This window comes from Belonocnema kinseyi, chromosome 6, assembly GCF_010883055.1.
Source record: "Belonocnema kinseyi isolate 2016_QV_RU_SX_M_011 chromosome 6, B_treatae_v1, whole genome shotgun sequence".
In the NCBI taxonomy this organism is placed as follows: Eukaryota; Metazoa; Arthropoda; class Insecta; order Hymenoptera; family Cynipidae; genus Belonocnema; species Belonocnema kinseyi.
The window spans coordinates 92,988,477-92,994,769 of record NC_046662.1 but is presented as its reverse complement, the minus strand read 5'-3'; the positions used below and the strand labels follow the sequence as shown (position 1 = coordinate 92,994,769).

Here is a 6,293-nt window from a genome sequence, read left to right as displayed (position 1 = left end):
TGAACGAATGGAATTGCGAGCTCTATATTTTAGGAAAAATCGTTAACTCGACTCATTTATTCACTCACAAAATTTGGTGCAGTTTGTTCCAATAGAAAAAAATTATCCTTAAAAAATGGGGTGGCCCTATAAATATGGGACACACTGTATATTAAATATCGTGCGAATAACCTTAAATGAATTAGCAGGATTTCCAGGCCCTGTAAACTGGAAATTTTCAAACACTGTATGCTACTCAGTTGATACGAGTATAATTCGATAGAATATTTCGAGCTATCTCTATATAATTTTGTTTTTTAGAATTTTTTAAGTTTTTTACTTTTACTTTATAATTAAAAATTTGTTGAACATCATGAATACAGTATCAGATTATTTAACAGATTTATTCATCATGATTAGACAAATCAGTTGATGTATATAACAGGCCTGTATCATCATAAAATAAAATGAAATAATGATATTATACAGATTTGTTAATATGCTTAATGTTCATAAGAAAAAAAACTCATTTTTTGAAATAAATAAATGTTTTGAGTAATAAATTTATTGATTTTAATGAAGTAAATCTATTGAACTACATAAAAACCTTCTATGCCCTATGCAAAATAAATAATAAGCAATCATACATTTTTAAAAAAATATATACACAATAAACGTGGACGTTCGCATGAAAAAGGCCCTTGCCGCCGGATATAGAGTTACGTATAATGGCATAGAGCCGAATAAATTCTTTGAATTTTCGTTTAAAGATGAATTCTTTAAGTTGAAATGTGAGTCACAGGGTCATTTTTGAATTTGAAACTTCGAAAACCCGTTTTTCGAGAAAAACGCATCTAAACTTGGCGAATGCCCTAATCACACATGTTATTTTTTTTCTTCGAATTTTAAATATGCTTACTTCCCGTTACTATCTGGATATGAATATGATGCCAATTAATTTACTACAGGTCACAGTAGCACACCCCACTCAAAAAAAAAAAAATTGTAATTTTGACCTGAACTTATAAAAACGCGAATATCGCCTAAACTTGAACCAACCACAAGGGCCAGTTTCATACTGACACCCACAAATCATAACTAACCGCAGGAAGAATCACTTTTTTTATCGCCACATACTCCTGTTATCATCAAAAAAACCCTTTCCAATAATAAAGAATATAAATAATAGTAATAAAGAACTTTCTCATAGATTATTTTATCACAATCACAGAATATGTATTCTCGCCAAATTCATATTTCTTTATAAGGATACTAACTATACTTATATTTACATCAACAATAAACACGAAACCATTCTCTATGAGGAAGGACAGTGTTCATAAAATGATCAGAATTAAAGATACACGTTAAAATGATCGCGCCAAAAATAATTTGCAGCAGTATTTACTTACGAGTTGATTTAATGCAGTAATTCTTTTCGCTTACAAAATTACTGTCACTTTCATTTAAGACTGGAAACATCTGTTAAAACCAGTTAAAAAATTCACATTAAAAAAAGATATAAAAAACTTATTGCCTCATTTCTATTCGCAGGACCAAAAAGAAGAAGATCCTTGACGTCAGAGTGGCTTTCAAGTGCGATATGAGACTACGAATCGAATCAGTGTCTAGATCCCAGCTTGACAGGCCAGATCATCCTTTCAGTCCCCTCCTGTTCACGAAATCGCGTTTCCGCGCGATTTACGTGGAGGATGGGGGCGTTGGAATTTCGAAACGAGTTTCTCGCCGGCGTCTATAGAGCGTTTCACCTCAAAGCTCAAGGCTAAGGGACTGATGTCGTGGTCTCTCTATAACGCTGAATTCTCAATAGCATCAGCTCCTGGAGGCATTGAGAATCAAAACCCTAAGTCAGCCAAGCTTTTGAGCTTTCAGATTCCGCTGATACAGCAATGTCCACACAAATCCAAGAAACGGCATCCAACTACCTCAGAAAATTGCTACACAGCTCCACTTTAGAAAGAGAAACAAGGTTCATTAGAAGAAGGAAGGACAACTCGAAGTGGTGGAAGACGATCTTGCCAGAAATAACTAATAAGACATTCACTCTAAGACGGGCGGCCATCCGGCCCGGACGAACGCGGTGCGTCCCGAATCCCGTTTTGTAGTACCGAGTCATTTGTACAATCATCCCTCATCTGAGTTTAATTCCAATCCATAAAGAACAAAAAATTACCTCGCATTTCATATCTCACTTATCCGTTTCCGCTAAACTGAAAAAGCCGACCTGCCTGCCTGCCTGCCTGCTATATCATCACCAAAGATCCTCTGGTTTGTGTGATCCTTACCAAAAGACCAAATGACTAAGTGTCTGAAAAAATCGCGAAAAACCGGTATGTTACGTGACGATGGTGATATTTTGATTGCTCTTCAGTTTCTTCCTATTGGAAGAGTTCCGATTTTGTGATCCCTGAAGGTGTTGATCCCTGTCTGGTCTTTTAGTGTCAGTGATTTTAGTGATTCTTCCGAGTGTTTCTACCAGGGGGTTTGATTGGTTCTGCGAGATAGAAAATGGTAAAAGACGGTGGAACTGATTTGTAGTGCTGACATCCCAGGATATCCCCCTTATATTCCTTAAAATATTAAAAGTTATTCAAAATATTTTTAAATTATTTAATCTAAAGTTTTCTTGCAATGCGACAAAATTCTAACGTACCTCTAATTCGAAGAATGGATGCCATCTCTTCTGACAAGTACATGCGCAAAGAGCGAAGTGTATTTTTATACAAAGCTTAATTAAAAGACTCATCAAGTTAAATTGTACCCATAGTAAGTGATGATACCATTATAACATGAAACCACATGTAGAACATATTATCAACTTTGCCACTATAATGGTCTCATGTTACTGCTATTTTTTCATATCTATATGAAATGATGTAATACCTTTATAGATTTAAAAATAGTCGGTATGAGTTGAAGTTACTTCCACCTTTTGTATAAGAGATAAAAAAATAAATATTCCAACATACAAGCTGATTTTCCCATAAATATTAAAATTTTAATAACAGAAATCGTGACAAAGTTATACTTAAAATGCTGGAAGTAATTTCGAATTATTTACTACAGCTATGAATAAATTTAAAAAAATCAACCTTTCATCTGGAAAAATTGTTAATAGAAGTTTTTTGCATTCAGCCTACGGTGCGTTGGGGCTGAACCAAGTTGCAATGAAAGTTTTAGATAAATATATTTTTTTAATGTTTATGGTAATATGACATTTCAGGTATAAGAAAGTTTAAGAAAAGTATATAAATAATCAGAGAGATGGTATTTAAAAATAGTCAATTTTTGCATGTAATTAAAATGAAACCATTCTGCACATCTAATAAAAAATGTATTATTGGCATATTTTTGATACCATAAGGTAAACGTCCCAGTAATTGTGACCTCAATCCCAGTAATCGTGATGCCAATTTTCTTGATTTTTATTTTGTTTTAATGAATGTGATTTCTATTCGCTGTTATAAAATGATGAAAATAAGCGAGTTTAATCCTTAAATTTTGCTTTTAGCATGTTTTTGCAACAATATATTTAAATTATAATCTAGTTTTACGAATACTGGGACCCTCATTACTACCGGGTCACTAACCTTAATAACATTTTACTTAATTAATATAAATATTAATAAACAATATTTGATTTACATGCATTTTAAGAAGTATATTACTAAATTAATTTGTTATACATACCATTCAATTATGAGTCGCAATAAAAGTGTACAGTAATCTATCACAATACTTTGCCTTATACACATTTTGTCATTCCATATTAATTAAATACACCAAACTAATCCTTCTAAAGAATGCCTATCCGATAATTTTCATTTTTATGTTAAAATATACGTTGCATAATATCAATAGGTTGTTTTTAGAGGAAATCAGGCAATACATATTTTTTTAATTAGCAAAAAAAATTTCTACCAACACCATAAAAACTCTGGGATAAATTTTGTTATAGGAAATATCAAGTAGGCGTTCTATCTCGCTTGTAGTTGGGGTATGAAATTCGTCGATTGTTTTTGCCGAAAAACTGTTAAAATACGAGTATCTGAATTTTGTGCTTAGTTAAAAAAAAATTTGCCTAGAAATTTAAAAAAAGGGTAAAACTTGACAAAATTGGAGCGGGCGTTGAAAAGGGGAAGGGGTTTGAACAAAATGATTTCTGTGGCCAGACACAGGGGAGCCTTTCCCTCCACAAGACATTAAAAAAGGGTTTGGGTTTGACCAATATTAATTCTATGCCCAGGCACAGAAGTGCCGAACATTTATTGGACGCAAGCCTGTTGCACTCAATAAATGTCAATAGCAATTTTCTCAGAAATTATTAATCTAGGAAGAATAGTGTTTAGGATTGAAAATTTATACATATTTGGATTAAATTTACAATCTTTGTCTAAAGACTTTTCCAAAATTTCTTGTATTTACCGCGGTAAATTCGAAAAACCTTGACTTTTGTGGGTTTTCTATAGTTTTCACTATGAATATTAAATTTGTGGGTATTTTCACAATCATATTCGTAATTAGCGCATCAAAATATATAAGAGTACAGAGTTTGAAAATTATCCAAGCTACGCGTTTTTCGACAGTGCAACCCTAAAGCAATCAGGTCTGTTGCACTTAATAATAAACTTCAATAGCGATTTTTTACGAAACTATCGTACCTATCGTTGTTCGCACGGAAAATTAAAAAATTCTAAATTATGAGAAAAAAGCAAAACAACAAGAAAATGTCTTACTTATTAAACTTAAAATGTAAACAATTTTGTAGAAAATCTACTCTAAACATTTTCAGAAATATCCCCGCCACATTCTTAATTATTAACCGTATTATAATTTTCAGACGGATTTCAAAAGTCGAAGATAAGCGATCTCATAATCGTTAAGAGAACGATAAATACCCTAATAAGGTCAAAAATTATACAAGTTTAAAGAAAAAGTTAGGATAATTTGAAATAAACAAAATTGGAATAGACGTAACTTTGCAGAATTTTTTGTCGCAAATCAGAAAATGTGTATCACCTCATTTCTTCTAAAATATACTTCGTTCCACTGAGATTCTGTGATTTCCATAGTAGAACGTAAAATCTGTTGGGTTCGAAATGGATTGGATCGTGGGCTTAAAGACAATAACAATCAATAAAAAAATGTATTAAATAAAAATTAAAGCCAATATTTATCATAAGATAAATATTTCTCTATATAGTAAACTCTGGAGATAAGGCCCCCTGACATAGTTCTTCCAAGAATTGACGCCACGCCGCAAGTGATCGCTCAAGCGTGAACAAACAAAAGCGTTTATTATGAAACGGCACTCTATCTGGGCAATGCCCTACCCCCTTCAGCAACAAAACCGGCCCAGTCACAAAGTTTAGTTTAGTTTAGTTTAGTTCTACTTTGCACCAAAGGAATCTATTTTATTATAGAAATAGTGTTACTTACTAAAATCTTGAAAATTGAAATAGTAAAAAAAAAATTATACAGAAAACAGTTTCTACAACAAAAGAATGAAAGATTCGCTGAAAGAAATATAAAGTTTTAAACATTGACGACAATAATTACAGTATAACAGTTTGATATTATGGCAGATAAAATAATATCACACAATGTAATTATAATAATTAGACGTAATTCAAGTCCAATGTACGACGAGGAGCAAGAGCCACTTATCTTGTGGGCTACATGGAAGAAACTATTGAATATTATTATTCTCAATCCGGTCGGTATGGAGGTTTCTTGTATTGAAACGGTAGAAACATTCCGTAAAGTCCATTGCTAGTAAAATACCAACCAATAAGAGGTTATATTGCACCTATCTCTATTTTTATTCAAAATGACTTATTCTTCTTCCTGGATATGTTCAAAGCCAATTTTCCCAGTGCATAAAATATCACAGAAGGATACCATCATATCTTCCTATCTTTAGATGTTTTCATTTTCATAAAAAGCTGCGGTCGGCTTTACCCTTTAGTGGGAGGCAAAGCCAACGAAATACAGCTTGTTAGAAATATTCAGATTGTCAAATCATTGTTTTGTTAATATGATTAATACTTATAGAAATATGATATACAATAATGTAGAACTCGAAATAAGAAAAAATGGATCAATTCCACATCTTATTAACTTAACAAAAATCATCGAATACTTTGGGAAGTTCTGAAAGCGTATGGAGTCAATGGATGGATCCTACAAGTTATAAAAACAATATATACAGGTAGCAAAGCGAGTGTAAGAGTGAATGAGAAACTGAGTGACTGTTTCGATATTATTCAAGGAGTTAGACAAGGATGCGTTAT

At 32.4% G+C, this 6,293-nt stretch overlaps 2 protein-coding genes across 11 annotated transcripts in view; one reads left to right on the top strand and one right to left on the bottom strand.

Moving 5' to 3' along the window:
• LOC117175064 overlaps positions 1-6,293 on the bottom strand; it is a 106,239-nt gene that overhangs the window by 62,883 nt on the left and 37,063 nt on the right. The window lies entirely within an intron of this gene.
• Positions 1,620-6,293, top strand: part of LOC117175063 (RING finger protein nhl-1) — a 78,228-nt gene continuing 73,554 nt past the window's right edge. For 2 of the 5 annotated variants that reach the window (XR_004467423.1, XR_004467424.1), the window contains exon 1: positions 1,620-2,080. The gene's annotated coding sequence lies outside the window, so the exon portion shown is untranslated. Of the gene's footprint in view, positions 2,081-2,302; positions 2,512-6,293 lie in introns of those variants that run through there. The other 3 variants (XM_033364601.1, XM_033364604.1, XM_033364602.1) reach the window with 3 other exon arrangements.